Raw genomic sequence first — 19,045 nt, 5'->3', positions numbered from 1 at the left:
CTCTATGCATAATAGCTACCTAGAAGCTTTTATTATTATTATTTATTTGTTGTTGTTGTTGTTGCTGTTTTTGAGCTCAAGGTCAAGATTCAAAGCAAAAACTTTGCCTTTATCTGGGCAGAAGCAGTATAAATTTGACTACTTTGTGATTGAGGAGCTGCTATCTGAAGAGATTCTCTGGCATATTCTAGAGTGACATTTAGCCTTTGACACATTTAAGAAAGAAGCCCAGAACCATAGTTTAATATTATGGCACTGATTCAGTTGGTTTCTATTTCACTATGTATATTTGGCCTTCAAGCCTCTGAAATTTTGTTACTCCAATCTCATTTAAAGTTTGAACAAAACTATGGCACTCATAGATGCTATTTTCCAACATGGAGTATGAAAGAAAACTGATTAGTAACTAATTCAAGGCAAACAGAAACTTCTTTACAAGCACCTGCCATTGTCAGGACCACCTGAGCACCTCTCACTAGATCCTGGCAGGCTGGGAAGTACCACTACACACTTTCACTCCACTTCTTATGCTTTCCCCTGGATATTTACCACCGGCAATGCTTAATGACCAGATCTGATTCTGATCCAGAATATCTTTTCTTATGCTTCATGTTCAGTGCTTCCTCTTCTTTTTCCCACTTCAAAAGACAAGTACTATGTTTACTCCTTTACTATCTTCATGTGTCTCACCTATGTTCACCATACATTCATGAAGTCTCAGAAATAACCATTACTGGCTCTAAGATTACTTTAATATGCTAGCATGATATTTATCAACATTAGCCAGTTTAAGAGCATCTTCTTTATCTGTGTACTACACATTTTGCTCTTTCTCTGTTCCAGCCTGAGATCAAATCTTTTTAGTTGCCAGTAATAAATGTGCTAGTCCTTTATTTGCAGATGATCATTTTACTGAGAACTGAGTAAAAGAAGCACTAAACGCTCCAGGTTTCTCTTGAAGATCTCTTTAGATCTCATTTTGTGTCATGTGTACTTAGACTTGGTTCTCATGGGCTAATATCTACCAGATCTCTGATCATATTGAAGTCAGTCTTCCTCAAATGCAAAGTGGTTTTACTTTGCTACTCTCTTTCTTATGCATCACAGGCTCTCCAATTTTACAGTTACGCCCCCTAAATTGTTTTCTTCTGTCTCATTCTTAATTAATTCAGCCTTATTAATTAGAAGAGGATGCTTTCCTTATCTTTCCAACATATTAAAAAGAATATGTTCACAAAGTACTCAAAGAAATTGGTGGACACTTCTAGCCCTCCTGCATTCCTTTCTCACTATATGACAGGGTAATTAAATTCCTCTTGTTTCAGTTCATGTGCTTTAATAACTAAGCTAGTTTGTTGCTTACAGCAAGCCTGAACCAGCAGATCTTTCTGGTTAGGATGTTTACTCCTATTATTAATTCACTTTTTTGAATTATTTTATCTTCTGAAGTAGTTCTTGAACAGTAAATTGTTGGAAATGTTATTAAAATTGTTTTGTCATATCTTATTAACTCCATGCTTTTTGCAAGAGTAGGTAGGCCTCCAGTCTCACATGTTGAGTGAGTTTTCATTTGACAATTTTCAAATTGTCATAAAAACCTTAGATATTCTAAGGTATTATGTCTTATGCCCTTTTCTATACTTTTGTAATACCAAAGCTATTGGCAACCTCAAAAACATGGAGAGATGGATCAGATGTTTTTCTGGCTAAGCTTTAAGTAGTATTTCATTCAAACTATATTTACGTTAGATGGAAAACCTCTTTAATATAAAGTTTTGATGGTGTTAACTATTTTTGATGGCTTGTGATAACATTTCAAGACGAATCACAATGGGTGATGACAAATGTTTTCTAGAAATCTTATTTTTTTTTTTGAGTGATTTTTGCCACTCACAGGCAATCTTTGATGATTACTCTTAAGGTGGAAACTTGTACAACATCTTACAGTTTGGAATATGGACTCTTCTATGTTGGAGTTCAGCTTAACTGCTTACTTTGTTCTAGTTATGATCATTCTGTGGAAGATTTTATTACTGAAAACAATTTTGCATTATACAGTGTAAACTGAAAGATTGTTCTTGCTTAATGAAGTTTTTGCTTCAGTTGCTATGGTTCCCATCATCGTTAATTCATTATCAGAGAAGAGAAAAACAGATAAATTAGAATACTGTTGTCATGGCATAGGTAACAAGAATCTAATGAGAATATGAGGCTGACAGAAAAGAAGAACAAATAAAGAGCTATCATTCTTGGTTTCGGGTTACTCAAGTATTTCATAATAACAAGGTATCAAAATTCTAATAAGGAAACATAAAGGAATAGTCTAAATTCTGATTCAGGTAGACTTTTAGAAAATTAGACCTATTAACTTATTGGTTAATATAATCAACTTTACTGGATAAATAACATCTGAGTAAAGCAATCCTATTTTTCCCTAGAAAACTTTGGGTGTGTTTCTATATTTCTCCAGGACCCCTGATAATTTACTAATAAAAAAAAAAAAAACAGAAGAGAACAGAATATATATTGTTTTCTTACAAAGCTTTGTATATTCAAGATTGACCTTAGGGCTTGATTACAAGTCAAAATGAAAAGGAATCTGAATGGTAGAAAATTAATTATTGGTGGTGGTGATACAATTTCTGTGCTTCTGCCTGCTTGCTCTCTGTAACACCCAGAAGCCATAGCTGAGCCTGGTCATCACTGTATTATGTGGTCAAACAGCATAAACTATGTGATAGTTGCCCTGAAAGATTTTATTTAAAGATTACAAACAAGTAGTCAAATTTTGGCTGGACTAAGAGGAACTAGCAGTGTGATGTGGTTAGCTTGCTACTGTACAGCTTCTGGTACAGAGAGTGGTAGTGTTGAACAGTTTTCCCATCTCAGTCCAGTAGTAAACACTTGCCACATGAAAGATAAAATGAAGCACTATTTTAAACTTCATCTTTGGTGACAGCCTCATTCCTATTGTCTTGTTTTCAGTGAAAAATTACTCTCCTGTTAAAAGTTTTTTGTTGTTGTTGTTTGTGTCCCCCCACCCCCATTCGCTTGAATACGTTAGAAACACATGAATAAGCCTGCAGTGTTTTTGTCATGAATACATGAGCTTGAGCTTAATTTTCCCATAAACCCTCCTTCAGTATATTATGCAAACATCATTTAAAACTTGTTCATAGATCCTTTTTCACCTTGCTCAACCGATGCTGAGATACATCTCCTCTAGCCTCTAAACTTTCCTCCACTTATGAGATATATATTTACTCTCAAATATTAGCTTCTTGATTTAAACCAGGCAGTGCCTGTAGCCTGCTCATACTTACTGCTTGTTAGTCTGCATCTAGGTTGTGTAGCTCTCATGGGAACCTGAGCAAATCTCTTCGGTCAGAGATGGTACATACAGAGCAGAAAACAGTTCTTCAGTCCTTGGTAAACATCCCTCACTTGGCTGGTAAACATAAATGGCTCAGAACCCCTCGGTGTAAATAAGCAACCACCTTGCTTAAGGAGTATATTTACTGTAATTGGGGTGAACTGAAGAAAACCTGTATTATTTTGTTAATGCTTTGGGCTATATAAAATTTTATTTATCTCCAAAATATACTTGTAAGGAAAATTATTACTTCAGCGATATTCCTGCTGTAGGAGGTGGTAAGACTAGTAGTAGACCCAGGAATGGAGATGTAAGAATACAGCTGGAAGAGATGTGGAAGTCAGCTAAGGAAGGCCTTGAAATCTCAGAAGATATTTGTCTGCCTTATAAGGGACAGTGAACAATTGTTCACTTTATACTGTTTTAAAGTCCTTCCAGGACTTTAGCCGTCTTCTTTCTAGGATGAGGAATGCTAGTCTATTTGCATCTGCAAGAAAAACTCATGGCAAACTATTTTAACAGGTTGGAACGATGAGGAAGAAACAATAGAGGTCATGTATCTTAAGAAGACTTTTGATACAGCTTCACATAAAACTTTCATAAGCAAATCAAGAAAACTAAGTGGAACTGCTACAGGGTGGATACAAAACTGTTTTTAATTTAATGTCAGAATAGAAGGATGTATAAGTAGATTTCAGCCAGTTTGTCCTGGGCCTAGCCAATATTTCCACTTATGACTTGGAAGAAGGAATAGAATATAAATTTATTAAATTTTTAGATGATCCAGAACTGGCCAGGCTGTAATTAGATTGAAGAACAGGATTAAAGTGCAAAATTATCTTGATAAATTGAAGAAATGTCCTGAAAAAAAAAAGGGGGGGTGGGGGGGTGGGGTGGGGGGGACTCAATTCAGTAAGGACAAGTACAGAGTTCTATATTTTATAAATAATTATGAACTACACAAATAGAGAATGAGGAGTAACTGGCTAGAAAGTAGTTCAGGAGAGAAGGTCGTTGTGAGAAAAATGAGTCACAAACCCAAAACGCCATATCACAATTAAAAAGCAGTATCATTGGGATGCATAAGGTGCCAAGAAAATATGATACAGGAATGAATCTTTCTATTTTACTCAGTATTGATAAAGCTGTAGCTGGAGTATTGTGTCCACTTTTGGGCCTTTTTGTTTAAAAAAAAAAAAAAAAAAAAACAACAACAAAAAACGGAGAAGAGAAAAGCTGTAGTTAACAACTGCAATAATTTGGACACTATCGCTTAAGCTTTTTTAAAAGCAAGTTTAATAAACATATGTCAGACAAGTATCTATCAGAATGATTTTAATAATCTTGAATTTCCTTTTCATGGGTGAATGGGTTTGGATGGCTACCTGATGTACTTCTCATCCCTGTTTTCTGGATGATTTATATATGTCAGTAGAAATATTTAAGGTACAGGGAATGCAAAATAGAATAATGATACTAGCTGGCAAGACATTGGCTGTATTCATATGCTTAGATAGGATATGATAATCAAACATCTGCAGCTGTGAAGCTTCAGCTCAAACATTATTCTATCTTGAGTACAAAATGGATGTGACAACCTACCCAAGAAAAAATCAGGCACCTGTATTTATGACCTCTACAATATCTTATGCAAGAAATGGGTTGGCTTTCTAACACATACTGCAATTTATGTCAGCAAGGGGCTACAGAATGAGTTACACTGCCATTTGCTCAACAACTACTTTATACTATACGCAGGTTGTCTGGTTTCAAGAAGAGAGCTCTATGCCTTGATCTCCAACAACCTTGGGTAATAACCTGCACTGATGTTACCAGAGAAACCCCTTTAATTTGGTCAACACCAAACTAAACAGTTCTGGGAGTGAAACATCTATTTAATATACTCAAAGGAAGGATGACAACCACAGGATTACCAGGCTTTTGAGAAACTGTCAGCCAGCCTCTTCTTTTTCTTCTATAGACATGTTCTGAGAGTGCATCCATTGATAATGAAATGCTTTTTCTGAGAACTGACCACAGCTCATGTAGAGCCTTATGTTTCTCAGGACTTGGACAATTTTTGTCCATGTTAAATGTCAGAAATTTAGGCAGCTACAGAGAAGTTCAATATGGGATTGTCTCTGGTACCTCATTTAAATGCCTCTAATGGTACATAGCTAATCTTTCTGTCAGCTAAGGGGCTTCATGATGCTTTGTCTGATTGATTGATTGACTGATTGGCACTTTATTTACAAAGTTTTCTACCTTGTATAAATTCTTCAAGGCTATGATAAAATCAAGTTGATCCAGCTCATATTTGTCATATAGCAAATTGGTCTTTCAAGATATCAAATACATAACAAATATTTTTTTCTCTGTTTGCACAAGACAAATACAACAAAGTCACAGTGACTTGGTTCTTAGTATGGCCCATCTTTTAAATCTGTAATCTCTGTATTTTTATCTTACTTTTTTGATTTCAGGATGTTCATCTTTAAAATTAAAAATTTTGCAAGGACACATTAGCAATATCAAAGTTGACAATTTGTCACATCTGAATGAAAAAGATGTCCCCCATCACAGCATGCCTTTTGTCACATGTGCATTATAGGATGAATCGTAAAGATCCCCTTCTGCTGTTCCATAGTGTGATTTAGTGATCTATGTCAGACACAAACTATTACCCCATTTAATGTTTTTTTAAAATTTGTTCCTTAGATATTCAAGATCATTTACTCTGAGTTATCAGTAACTTTGGGAGAGGTCATGTTAACTTGCCTTCCCCTTCCCACACACCACCTTTTCCACACAAAACAGAACTTGCAATTTTAATGTTTCAGTCAGTTGAATCTTGCAGAGTTTTAATACCAGTAACTAAATCAAGTATATCGTCCTAAACAAGCTATTCAAATTCTTCCCAGTTATTATTCAGAATCCTAATATTGATGAATAGGTAGTTAAAGAGTTCCTTCTTCTGTCCCTTGATAGCTTAATTATTTTTTTTTTCTTGATTTGGTATTAAATGAGTAATTCTTTTCTCTACTCTTATCCTCTCTGACACTTAAACCTTTTGTTTATGTCTTTGTCCGGCCTTTTACCCCAGAGAAAAAGTTCTTCCATATTGAAATGGACACTGCAGTTTTCTTGCTTCTTGCACTACAACATCACTGTTTTATATCTGACATCATATGCCTACACAGCTGTCCAGTTTCAGTCTTCAAGGATAGGAGATCTCTGTGAATTGCTTCGCTGCCAGTGTCCTCCAAATTGTTCATGTGCTATCACATACAGAATAGCTATTTGTGCTAATGTGCAATATCAGCAATGGAACTTTTCCTGCCAACCTCAAAAAGCCTTCCCAGAATGATGTCATGAGACTTGGCTCCAAGAAAGCAGCACAGTTTGTTATTGTCTAGCCTCCTTTACAAGCTGTTCTTTCCATTCCTAGTAATTAGTAATTTTGGATGTCTGAAGAGGTCTTCTTGGAAGATGCTTCAGCATCTTTCAGGTGGCCCTGAAAAGTCAAACTTATGCTTCTGTCACAAAGTTCCTAGCTCCATTTGACCATCTGAATCTTCAGAGAGAGTTTCTGTTTCACTTGAAACTTGAGTATTTATGAGTATTCATTTCCTTTTGTCTATCTTCTCAGTGGTAATAATCTTCCTATTTTTATTTACTTCCAGGATATTCAATGTCATCCTTTCTTTTTATGTTCAATAGTTACGAAATCCTCACTCCCATTTTGACTTCCTTTCTTCAGATTCGTTTCCTTGGTTATTGTTGACCTGGCCTCTCTAAGGTCTCCTAATGTTAGTATTAGTTCTTCCAAATTACATTTCATTCCTAGCAGAGCCATGGAGGAAATATGTTCTAGTTTCAGGGAGCAAAGCAAGCACAATGCAAATTCCACCTGTTTTCATCATAGCAATATATATTAACTGTGTACAGAGCAAAATATGCTCAAATATTTTCTAAAACTCTTCCTAAATGCTCGTCTGCAGAGCTTGCTGATGTGATTAGGGCTTAATAAAGCAGCCAACGAGTACCCTAAGGTTCACAGCTTTGCTCAACATGTCTTTTGCTTCTGGTTATTAAGAAATTGCAAACATAAACCCCAGGACTAATATTATACCCATAGGATCCAGCAACATGATCCTTAGAGAGAAACCCACACAAATAGGTATGCTTTATCCATCCTGTTTAGAACCTATAAAACCTTCACAGTTGGCAAATAACTCTTGCTATTTCACTTGAGGGATGATTGTATTTCACTAGTGGGTAGGGCAATTCTTTCTTGTAAAAAAGAACACTTATGAACTTTTTTTTTTTTTCTCTCCTAGGATGTATTTTCTCATTCCCAGATGCATCAATATGTGACATAAACACTGTGTATGTGTACATAGACATAGCTACCAGAACTATGAATATATGAAATAAATGCACATAGCTGCAGTATTGTTGTAGTTACGAGTAGTTATGCTGCTCTTCGAAGGTCTGTCTCATAACTCATAGTATTTAAAGCAGTTTTTTTTCTTCCTCATATTGAAAAATATGTGTAATTATCATAAGAGGCACCACCATTTCCAATGCACCTCTGTGAATAAATATCAATTAATTCACGCATCATGAAATGATAATGAAATATTACAACTTCATCTCTGATAACAGTGTAACTTTTCATGCCAGTTCACTTGCAATCATCCTCTCTAGATTGCTAATTATATGCCTCAAGCTGTATTTAGTAGAAAAGATTGAACCATTTGTTCTTTTGTATATTTTGTCAGAATAAGAATAAGCCTGTATGAAATATCTTTGGACTTGTTCACACTGGAAAAAAAATCAGCACTCAAACCTACTGCATTGTTTACTTGGCATAACTGTAAAATACCTCACTTCTGTGTGCAAAAACAATCCTTGGAGCACATGGGTCTTCCAACCACACACTGGACTGTTCTTGTGAATCTTTGAGCTATTATGCTGCTATATTATGTCATGGCATGGATGCCTACATACTCTGGAAACTCGACTAATGAAATTTTTCCTGGATAAATGTCATCAGTTTTATGGTTTCCTATCTCCCACAATATGGATTTTGAACTTTTTTTTTCTTTTTTCTTTTTCTTTTTTTTTCCAGAAAAAAATAAATCATGAATGCAAAATTCTCCCACTCCTTTACTTATGCATAGGATAGAGTTTATTTGTACTATCTTATTAATAGTGAGTAAAACATTGTACCTTATGTTGCAATCTTATCTTCCACATAACTGTAGCCTAGTTTGTCAGTGTCTTCACTGTAGAAGCTAAAGCTTTCAGGGCCTGTGCTTAGGTTTAATGTATCAAGCTTTAACTGCAGAGATGAGGCTCTGGATTTAGTGGTATATCTATCTCTATGGAGACTTCTATAGAAATTGTGTTGTTTTACCTGCAGTGATGGAATAAAACTGAGGCTGGACACTGAAGTACAGCCTGTCAGGATGGATGGAGGGAGCACTGACAAAATGCTTTGGCCCTGGTTACACAAAGGCACAAGAGAACATAATTTTGCCCCACTATTGCACTATAGTTACTGTTCTATTTACCTGATATCACTTTCATGGGTATTCATGTTGTTTGGTAGTCTCTCAGTTGAAAGAATCTTTTCTGAGGGATGGGCTTGGTAGCAGAGAGAAGCATTTAAAGGCAATTTTGTGATATAACTGCTTTTATGTGATATATATATATAATATAACAGTGAGATATCAGCCAAAAATCTGAAATCCTTAACAGAACAGAGATATATTTCAGGTATTTTATTTTAATAAGAAAATCTTACAAAGTCAGGTGCTCCAAGGAGTTTCCAAAATATCTGTTTTTTTAATCTCAGTGGAAATGTGCAAAGAGACCAAGGCTCTTGCACAGGTAACAGTCTTTATGGGAGGCCAAGCTGTCACATCAGTCTTTGTACAACGGAAATTCATGCATTTATGGTTCATAACATAATTTTCCCTGCACCTGAGGTGCTCTCAGCATGTATAAATGCATATTCAATAGCTCATGTTGATCGATATAAACCAACTTGTGCAATATGAAAATGATGTATGCATCTTTCCTAAACAAAGCAAAGGGTAGGGGTCTGAAAGGCTTATGTGCTTGGTTTACGGAATTTGGTCTTCACTTGAGAGAAAAGTATTTTTAAGCCAGTAATGTCAAGAATGACTGAAAAGAGTAGCCATCTTCACGGATCTGGAAGCCCATAGGGAAGAAATATGTGATCTTTGCCCAGTTTCTAATAACTTACTGTTACAGCTGGCACCAAGCAGAGTGTCTGGTGCAGTTGCTGCCACCAAACCCTGCATATGGTGGAGGGCTGTATAAATCCACATCGTAGGCAGTTGCCCTTTCATGCCCAGATCACAGCATCAGGGAGACAAGGTGTAAGAACCTTTACAGTCCCCAGTTCCTGCTGCCTTGGCATTGTGAACAGGCAGTATCACTTACTCTGCAGCCCACCTTTCTACACAAACACTTCTAGCACTGAAAAGGGGCAATAATATTAAACATAATCACCAAGGTACATTCAAAGGGAATCTGTGCAATCATTTAGTTGGCAACTCTAAAGGAAAGAGAAAGAAAACCCAGTCTTGTTGAAACAGCAGACCTCTTTGAAAACCATTTTTTATTTTTACCTGCTGATTTTAAGCAAAATAATTTTATTCCGAGCAGCCTGTTCCTGGAAATGGTCTCATAATTGCAAACTTTATCTTCTGCTGCCAGTGTCTGTTTAATCACCTCCTTGTTGCGTTCACAGCCCACACACTGACGCAAAATCTCCTCCTGTTCTGATCCTTTACCTATTAGAGCCTGGGCCCAAATACCTCTCTAATGCTGAACGAGCAAACACCAAGTCAGTGTTAAAGCCAACCAGGCATAACTTGCTGCAGAGAGTATTTCTGTGCCTATTTTCCTTTTGCATCTCATATATAATATAGACTAAAATTATGGCCTGAAGGATGCTGGAATTCAATATTTGCCGAGCATTTTCTAAAAGCAGATACTTCTGCTGTATACTAAACTATTCTTGCTTAAGATGTTGCACTGTTTTATCAACAATGCAGATGAAAGCATAAGTTTAGATACTTAGAAAAAGGAATCAGAATGAGGTGTTAGAGTTGACAGCTTCCTCTGCAGAGGTGATTACCACCAGCGGCTTCCACACTGCAGTCCACCAATACTGCTGAAAATTAACTGTTTTACTCAACTGTTGAACTGTAAGGTTGGGGGTTGCTAAGACCCAAGTTACGTACTGGCATATCCATTTATGTTAATGCTGGGCCAATTCTGCATAGACACTGCAACAGTTTCAGGCACCTGGAGAATTTATAGCAAGAAAGTAAAGCATCCCCAGATGTTTGGTTTCTGTAGGGTTGGAAAATAGCTGAACAGCAACATTTTTCAATAGTTTTGTGATGTTTGGTACTCAGGTGCCGGAATTCCATCTAAGGTCCATTTTGCGTACCTAAGCCCTTGTTTAAATACAGCCTCAAAGCTTAATTTTAGGCATCCAGGACTTTTGGCACAATGCCAGCGTTTTGACGCAGCAGAGGAATTTCGGCAGTTAATCCAGGAGATAAGGCTGTGATACATGCCCTGGAATTTACAGAGACGTGCCCCGTGCCAGCACTCAGCTCTCTGAGAAGCCACGCATCTTCCATGCTCTGTGGGAATGAGCATGGGGCCAGGCACCTTCCTGGGACTCTGAAACTACGTGGGAGGTAGGCATAATGGGAGCTCTGCTTTGTGGCTGCCTGAAAAGCAGATCGGTAGAAATCATTTTGGTATGCATCTGTGCAAAACTGAAGCAATGCAGAGGGAAATCAGGTTGTTGTGTTTACCACATGTGTACTTTAACCATGTACGAACAAGCTGCATTCTATTGTCTTGCTGCAAAATCTGTTATTTCCCCAGGAAAAGAGTAAATACTATATTTCCATGCAGGGAAGCAATGGTTTGCTGGATTGGAAGGGACAGCTGGCATGTGTCTGTTGTGGTACTTTCCCTCTGCGCGGATGTCAGGATGCAGCACAATGCTGGCTGCTGAAGTAAAACAGAATTTTAATGAACAAGCTGCAGGGAGAGAAATAAAACAAATTTGTCTCTATCCAAGTGATCAGCCACCGAACATGCACATAAAATTCATATATAGAAGAATAGCAAGTGAGTGTCTGTGATCAGTTTGGATTTTACTTTTCATTGACTTTCTCATATAAAATCTGTCCTGGTGCATTTTGTGAATACAAATTTACCTTGAAACTATGCCTAAAACCCAGCCCATTAGTAACCAGCTTGTTATTGCTGCTAGTGCTGTCTGTTGCTGTGGCACACCTTACATTTTTTTTTGTTGTTCCTTTAAGAAGCCCGTTTTATGTAAACAATCAATTCATCTGGTGCAATGCATTTTTGCCTCAAATTCAGGCTGCATTTATAGGCAATATAGTACAATGCGGTTTCCACTTTTCTCCCTCAAAAGCAGCTCACAGGGTTTCCGCAGAGAAGGCAGCAGAGCCTGGGGTTGTGCTGCCTTTTCCATACAGTCCAGCTGTGCTGAGGAACAACTCCTCTGGGGGCACCTTGGGAAGCTGCATCCCGCAGCATCTTTCTGGAAGATTGTCTCCCATTGACATCAAATCAGTCAAAATTTTAAAATAAAGCATAGAATATATATATATATATATATATAATTACTAATGCTGTTGCAATATGCAAGAAGGAGGGTCAGAGTGGGGGACATGCTATTGTATTGCACTGCCTTATACCCAGTACAGCAGTAAGGACCTTAGGGACAGTGTCTGGTGCTGCTTATAACCACAGTAGTGACATGATACGTTTAGACAGGTGAAAATGCCATACACTAAGTTTTAGTGCTTCCTACTGTTTTGGCATTATGAACTCACAACACCCAGTATCACCCATTCAGAAGGGAGACAAAACTGAGCCAAAATGAAAGGATAGGAGTGAAACCCAGATCCACTGAAATCATGGCAAAGTTTTCACAGACCAAGAGTGATCAGCATTTCACTGCAGATCTGCGTCTTTTCCTAAGTGATAGCAGTGCTATTCACCCACAAAGGGAAATGTATTAGGAAATTTTCAGATTGATTCAGATTCAGAAATTTTCAGAAATTCAATTTTCAATAGTGACAGGGGACCTCACAAAACTAAATCTGGCCAGGAAGCCAAAATACAGGAGGGCAGAAGGCAAAGATTGCTGCATTTTTCAGTGCTGACAGTGTGCTTGTTAGTTAGTTTTTCTAACTTCAACAGATTTCATAACATTCACTGGGAACTAGGCACTGAAGTGCTATTTCTGCCTTCCAAATTCAGAACTGCAATCATACTAAAATAAGTAAATAACAGTTCATTTGTCCTTTTGCTTGGGTTCCTGCCTCAACCTCAGGCTTTTTCCAAGGAGCACCTATCTCAGCCCTTTGGATCTCATGACTTTCATTTCCTGCAGCCTGTATGTACTTTCCTAGGAACACTCAAAGGCAATGAGAAAGTATTGACATTTTGATAAGAAAAGCACAGAGATATAACATGCCCTACAGAGCAATATGCTGTCGGCAGACCACCTGGCATAGAGGGCCAAGTTGCCTTCAGAAGGGGTGACTCATTTTTCTTTCCACTACTTCTTGGTCAATACAACAACAAAGTGGAAATGAAGGGCCTGATCCAAAGTTTATTGATGAAGCAGAGAAGAATCTCCCTGATGGATTTGGCTTTGCCATGGATTTTGGCAGCAGTTCAGCCTCTAACCTTTTCTACCCTTGAGGAGACACTGGCTGTTATTAGCCCCAGTGACAGAGTCTTCTTTTTTCTTTTTAACCTGTAATTCTTCTTCAATTGGAGTTATCTGTAAGGTAACTAAGTTAATACTTAGCTCTGGGGTGGCATTTTCATTTTCAGTATACAATCCTGTAACAAAAACCGCTTACAGCAACTTCTCCCCCCCTGTGTCTCTGACTCCTGTGCAGGCTCCATAACTTCTCTATAAAATGCTGTGGGCCTGGACTCTACTTCATGACCTTATGCGTTCTCTCCTTGTTTTCCAGTATCTTCTCAACTTTTCTTTGTTTTATTTAGTGTATGCACATAGGTAGATAGACAGGAACACAGCAAAGCTTCTGTCAGAAACGAGCCTCATTGATTTTAGCAGATGTCTACTTTGACAGATGGGCCTCTCAAAACAACTGCAGCTCCATTTTGTGATGCAGTAGGACACATTGCACCAGCTGGTGTTAGCACAGGGGAGGTCAAGACCTCTTCACATGCCTTTGCTTATTCCTGTAAATCTCTGTGTGGGAAGCACGATTCCAGCTAAGGCAAGATCTAATAAGAGTTGGTAGCAAACTACAGTGAGAAATGGTTTTCCTGGTTACATAGGCTAATAAAGAGGTCTGGTCCAAAGCCCAGTAGTAACCTCACTTCTAATATCAATGGTTTATATGAGGACTAAAATTAATTGCCCCTCTGTTTTGTCAAGTGATGATCCTTATCCTTCTTGGTGAGAAAATTCTGCCATGAGATAGGACGTCGCTGAGAGCTGAGGGGCATCACTAGTCTCTGAGCAGCTTTCTGCAGAAGAGGTGAGTAATTGTAGTAATTGTAGGCTTGATGGACAGGAGATTATAATCTGTTTCAAGAAGTGATTTATTTTTTTTTTTTTTTTTGAGGACTTGTGAAGACAACGCATTTTCTTGCACTATCCCCACCTCCCCCCAGACTTCCTATATATCTTGGCCTAAACTTAATCTGAGAATCTGAGTGTGTTTTGCCAAATGTTTGGAGAATGCAAAAGTTGTACACACACTAGGATTTAGATTGCATGAAAGCAACAGGAAAGTAAATGGGTAGAAAAGAAAAGGGAAAAGAAAAGCTTAGTGCTTTGTATTTCTACGAAAGGCATTGAATTCCACTGCTCCCCTTCTGTTGTTCATGTCTTGCTGTGCTATATCTAATGTAGTTTATAAACTCCTCAGTGCAGACACCTGCTTGCTTTACTTGCACTCATAAGGTGTTTGTTGAATAAATTGCTAACAACCACAACAAAAATGTTATTGTGCAACAGTGGTATTTACCATTGCTAAAGCAGACAATGGGGAGTTCCCCAAACCAGAGCAAGAGGTAGGAGCTTATAAGTGCAGCACAATTCAAAGGTGCTAATATCATTAATTATTATTAACACTTGTATTTCTGTAGCAGAAGGAGCTACAAGCAGATTTGTATCCCAGTGCTGCACTGTGCTCTTCTAAAGCATAATGAGATCATCCTGCCCTGAAAAAGAATACATTCAAAGACTTTGCTCTTGCAAAGTGTTCACAGATGAGGGACTAATGTACCTCTGAAAAGCAACTTACAAGACTTCTAGGCAATGTAGACAGGAAGAATAACTATTCCCATTATACAGATGGAGAACATATAGATTTGCATCAGCTCACAAAGAAAACCTGCAGCAGAGCGGTGAATCCAAATCTCCTGATGCCTAGTTCAGTACCTTAACTACTAGGCTGTCCTTAAGTTACTGCTTAATATTATCAAGCATTTCCATTTTTTTTTTTTAATTTTTATTTTTTATTTTTTTTTCAGTAATGAATCTTACAGCCATTCAAAACTGAGCAATTTAAATTTAGTTCTCTTGAACTGATGCTGGATTCAATTTCCTAAAAGTTTAAGATATATAACATAACACCATGTCTACAGGGAGAATAAAAGAAGAGTCTTAAGGATAAAATTAATGAGACACAGATAGAAAATGATAGTGCAAACTTTCTAACCACCATCTTAATAAAGGATAATGTTCTGGTACACTGAAAACTGTACCAAAAATTTTATTACATCAAATACTATGTGACTGCAGGGCATACCTGACTCTTCAGTTGACAACAGTTCTTGACTTTTGAGAAGACTTTTCCAGAACTATTTCACTTCACTCAGGGGAGTTTCAGGTTGGAAATGAGGAGACATTTCTCCTCAGAAAGAGCAGTCAGGCATTGGAATGGGTTGCCTAGGGAGATGGTGGAGTCACTGTTCTGGGGGGTGTTTAAAGAAAGGTTGGACATGGTGCTTGGGGACACTGTTTAGTGGGTGATTGTGGTGGTTGCAGGATGGTGGGACCAGATGATCTTGGAGGTCTTTTCCAACCTTAATGAGTCTATGATTTTAAGCTTTTGTTTTGTATATGTTTGTAACTCATGAAATGTAAAATTCTTTCCATTTCAACTTTGTTTTTCTGAATTTAATATTTACTTTTGATATAATCCAAGAATATAAACCAGGAAAAGAATAAAGAACAAATTTTAACTGCATAAAATACACGTGTGAGATCATCCACATTTTGTATAAGCCAGGAATAAAACAACTCCACAATTAATTTTTCCCCTTTAATCTACTAAACATTTTGGGCAACACTTAAATCTGAAAAGGTCATTTCTTTTACCACAGTCTAATATGGCTGAAACTCCCAAAATAGTAACACGGCGCTTATACTCCAAAGCATCTCTTCTGTCTGATCTCTGAGGATGCAAGCTTACTTCTTGAACAACTTCTGACTGCCAACTCTGCTTATACCAAATCAGGATTTTAACACAAAAGATTCCTAATTAAATCTCATGTACATCAATGAAGATGGTTGCCAGCATAATACTGTTTGGTATCAGTATATTCTTTAATATCACACGTGATATTAAAATAATGTTTTCTTCACACTGTAAATCAAGTGCTCCAAAGGTAGGAAGTGCTAATATTAATGTAGATTTTGGAAATAGTGTCACTACCCAGAAGACCATCCAGTATGATAGCTTTTAATTACTTGATCACCACCTATTTTTCTCACAGGACCCATGTGCTCTCAGTGCATTGAACTGTGTTTTCTGCACCACTTGCTAAATAACAACATAAAAGCTAATTCTTGTAAGCTAAACTAACATTTCATGAAGTGAATAATTTCTCTGTGAAGCAATGCAAAAAGGCTCTAGATTTTGACATGTAAATGGACTTCTGTATGCAATCACCAATTTTCATTTATTCTCCTCCCTCTAACTTTATTCATGATGCTACCAGTTTCTTGAAGATATTTGCTTCTTTGTTTAGTGTATTGTACATGTGTTTACTGATGAAAATTTGAGGCAGGGGGAAACACACAACTTCTGTTGGAATATCTCTTTACCATTATGTCACTAAAACTAGGAGGTCTCTTACACTTCCAGGCTTCTCCAGCCTCCAGTTCCTGTCAGAGTTTTCACCACTGGCTCCTTCTTGCTGCTGACTTCATGCTGATACATGGAGTCCTGTTTGTCTCCTGTATTGCTGGTACAGGTTTTGTCTTTGAATTTTGTGTTAGGTCAGATAATATAGGAGATCACGTCACACCAAGGCCTCTGTACGGAGGCAGATGCCGCCTGCTGCTGCTCTCCTGTGATTCCCTAATTTCCTTCCAGCACTTTCTGGATCTGCAGTGTCTTCCTCTGACCTATGTTCCTTTGCAGTTTATGCGGTTGTCTTTCTCTTGCTTTTCACAGTTAGGTCAATAGCAATAGAAAATCCACTAGTCTTTATGGTTTCTTGATTTCCTTTTTTTTTTGTCCTCTGAGGGGTGGCAGGTAATTGCATCTTCTCAGGTGCAGAGTCTCTGACCTCTGAGCTGAGAGAGGAAATACTGAGCATATCAAGTAGGGTACATGGCAAACACACCCATGCAGTCAGAAATGGACAACCTTTTCGGATCTCTCAGACTTGCCATTTGTGTTTTTGTTCTCTTCAGTATTGGCTCTGTCTATTACTGTGATTGAACCTGGAGGGGAGATATCTTGTGCTTACCATCCTGCTTGGTGTTCATGCACCTGAGTTCTGCTTCAGCCCCCTATGACTCTGCACCTGAACATCGTGTAGGAGGTATGCCATACTTCTGCATAACATAGTTGCAGTTTCTTGAGTGTCCTTCAGACACCACATCTCCCCAGAGGTAGAGAACTTCCTTATCTTGAATATCCAATTAAAATGAAAAAGCTTTTCCAGAGATGGGCTATGATTTCAAAAACTGATTGCTGGGAAAAGGAAGACCCTTTTAACACCACTCACTGTCCTCTTCAAATTCAGATAATAAAGTAGTTTTCTTCCACTAACTTTTATACATTTATTCATCTCATGATGGAAACTCTGAAGTCTGCTCACATTGCTGCTTGCTCCACACTGTATTCATCCTACATGGGGTAGGAGTGAATTTATTTCTATAGCACTAGGTCTTTGCAATCTCATGAATTTTGGAGTGCAAGCTTTCTTCCTGCTACATTCTCATCGGCATTACACTCATCAGAGCCACAGAGATCTATGTACAGTACAAAAGCAGAACGGGATTCTTCCAACTAAATATTGGTCTGCTATGCAGTGGTCTATGTCTAAGCTCCTTTAAGGCTATCTTACTGGACAGAGACAAGAACTCTTCCATCACAGTGCAATTCCACCTAGACAGGTAAAATAGGTCAGCTGACTGACTACTTAAAAGTACCTGTTTCTTACCACACAATGTAAAATGAGTCCTAGGTGACTTGCTTATTTGCTGGCATCTGCATTGTAGATGTGTACATTTAAATGAGATGAAAACCACTCCTTGAGCCTGTATTAACTCTCCTAATCAGCTATTACATTACAGCACAGGACAATTGGTGATGCCTACTAACATGTTTTGAGTGTAGCAACTGATGGTTTCCTTATGAAGCTTTCCAATGAATTTTCATCGTCCCACACATCCCCCTAACCCTCAAATTAAACAGATGAATCAAATTTTCTTTAAAAAAATAGAGCCAATAACTCATTTTCTAAGAGAGTAAATCTTTCTAAGAAACCTACCAACAAATGGCTTAGCTTTCTGGCTATTGGACAGCACAGCTGGGGGCAGTTCTACTTGTCAAGCTGGGGTCCCATTGCAGAAGAAATACAAGATTTCTGGGGCCAGAGTGATAATAAGCATAAAGTCACTAGTTCTGTAACCATCACAGTTGCACAACAACTAGCAGTGGTTACAGATGTAAGAGCATGTCTCTTTTCCTCCCTAGATAAGCTTTGTAACCCCCTTTGGGTGATGTCTGGCATGTCAAATTTTAGCTTGAACAGCTAAAGCTTGGCAGAGAGTAAGCAGCAGAAAATGGGGTCTCTTCAGGGCAAGGGCTGGATGACATTAATAACAGACATTGCTACCAGCTCTTTCCTAGCTGCTCCTCACTGGCGAGGCTTTATTTCTTGTCTTTCCTGTGCTTAATTTAAAAATGAAAGATTCCTCATAATCCTTAGTGTTTTTTTTTTTTTTTTTTTTTGGTTAGGGTAGTTAAGTTGAAATATCACTAAACGTTTTTTCATTAAAAGGGATCATTTCCTTCTTTAACTTGCAGAATCATACTCTTACCAATGGAGGACCATAGGCAGGCTTGATCCTTGTAATAATAAATGTGAAATTCCCAGGATCTGCCTTTCCTGTTCAGACCCTGAGCAGGTGAATAGTCCAGAAACATTGCAGCAAGACCTAGACAGTGCAAAGGGCTTGGACTAGGGCTTGGACTATTTCTTTCTGCCCATCTACTTTTCTCCTTATGGACCTAGGATCCATCTTTTTTTTTTTTTTTTTTTTTTTTTTTTTTTTTTTTT

At 37.8% G+C, this 19,045-nt stretch overlaps 1 long non-coding RNA gene across 1 annotated transcript in view; it reads left to right on the top strand.

Moving 5' to 3' along the window:
* The first annotated feature begins 10,999 nt into the window (after positions 1-10,999).
* Positions 11,000-19,045, top strand: part of LOC118166684 — a 32,764-nt gene continuing 24,718 nt past the window's right edge. Inside the window, exon 1 of the long non-coding RNA XR_004750665.1 lies at positions 11,000-11,124. This is a non-coding gene — a long non-coding RNA (uncharacterized LOC118166684). The remainder of the gene's footprint in view (positions 11,125-19,045) is intronic.

The sequence above is a fragment of the Oxyura jamaicensis genome, chromosome 4 (assembly GCF_011077185.1).
Source record: "Oxyura jamaicensis isolate SHBP4307 breed ruddy duck chromosome 4, BPBGC_Ojam_1.0, whole genome shotgun sequence".
Taxonomy (NCBI): domain Eukaryota; kingdom Metazoa; phylum Chordata; class Aves; order Anseriformes; family Anatidae; genus Oxyura; species Oxyura jamaicensis.
The sequence above is the reverse complement of the archived record's forward strand: the minus strand, read 5'-3'. Positions and strand labels throughout refer to the sequence as shown.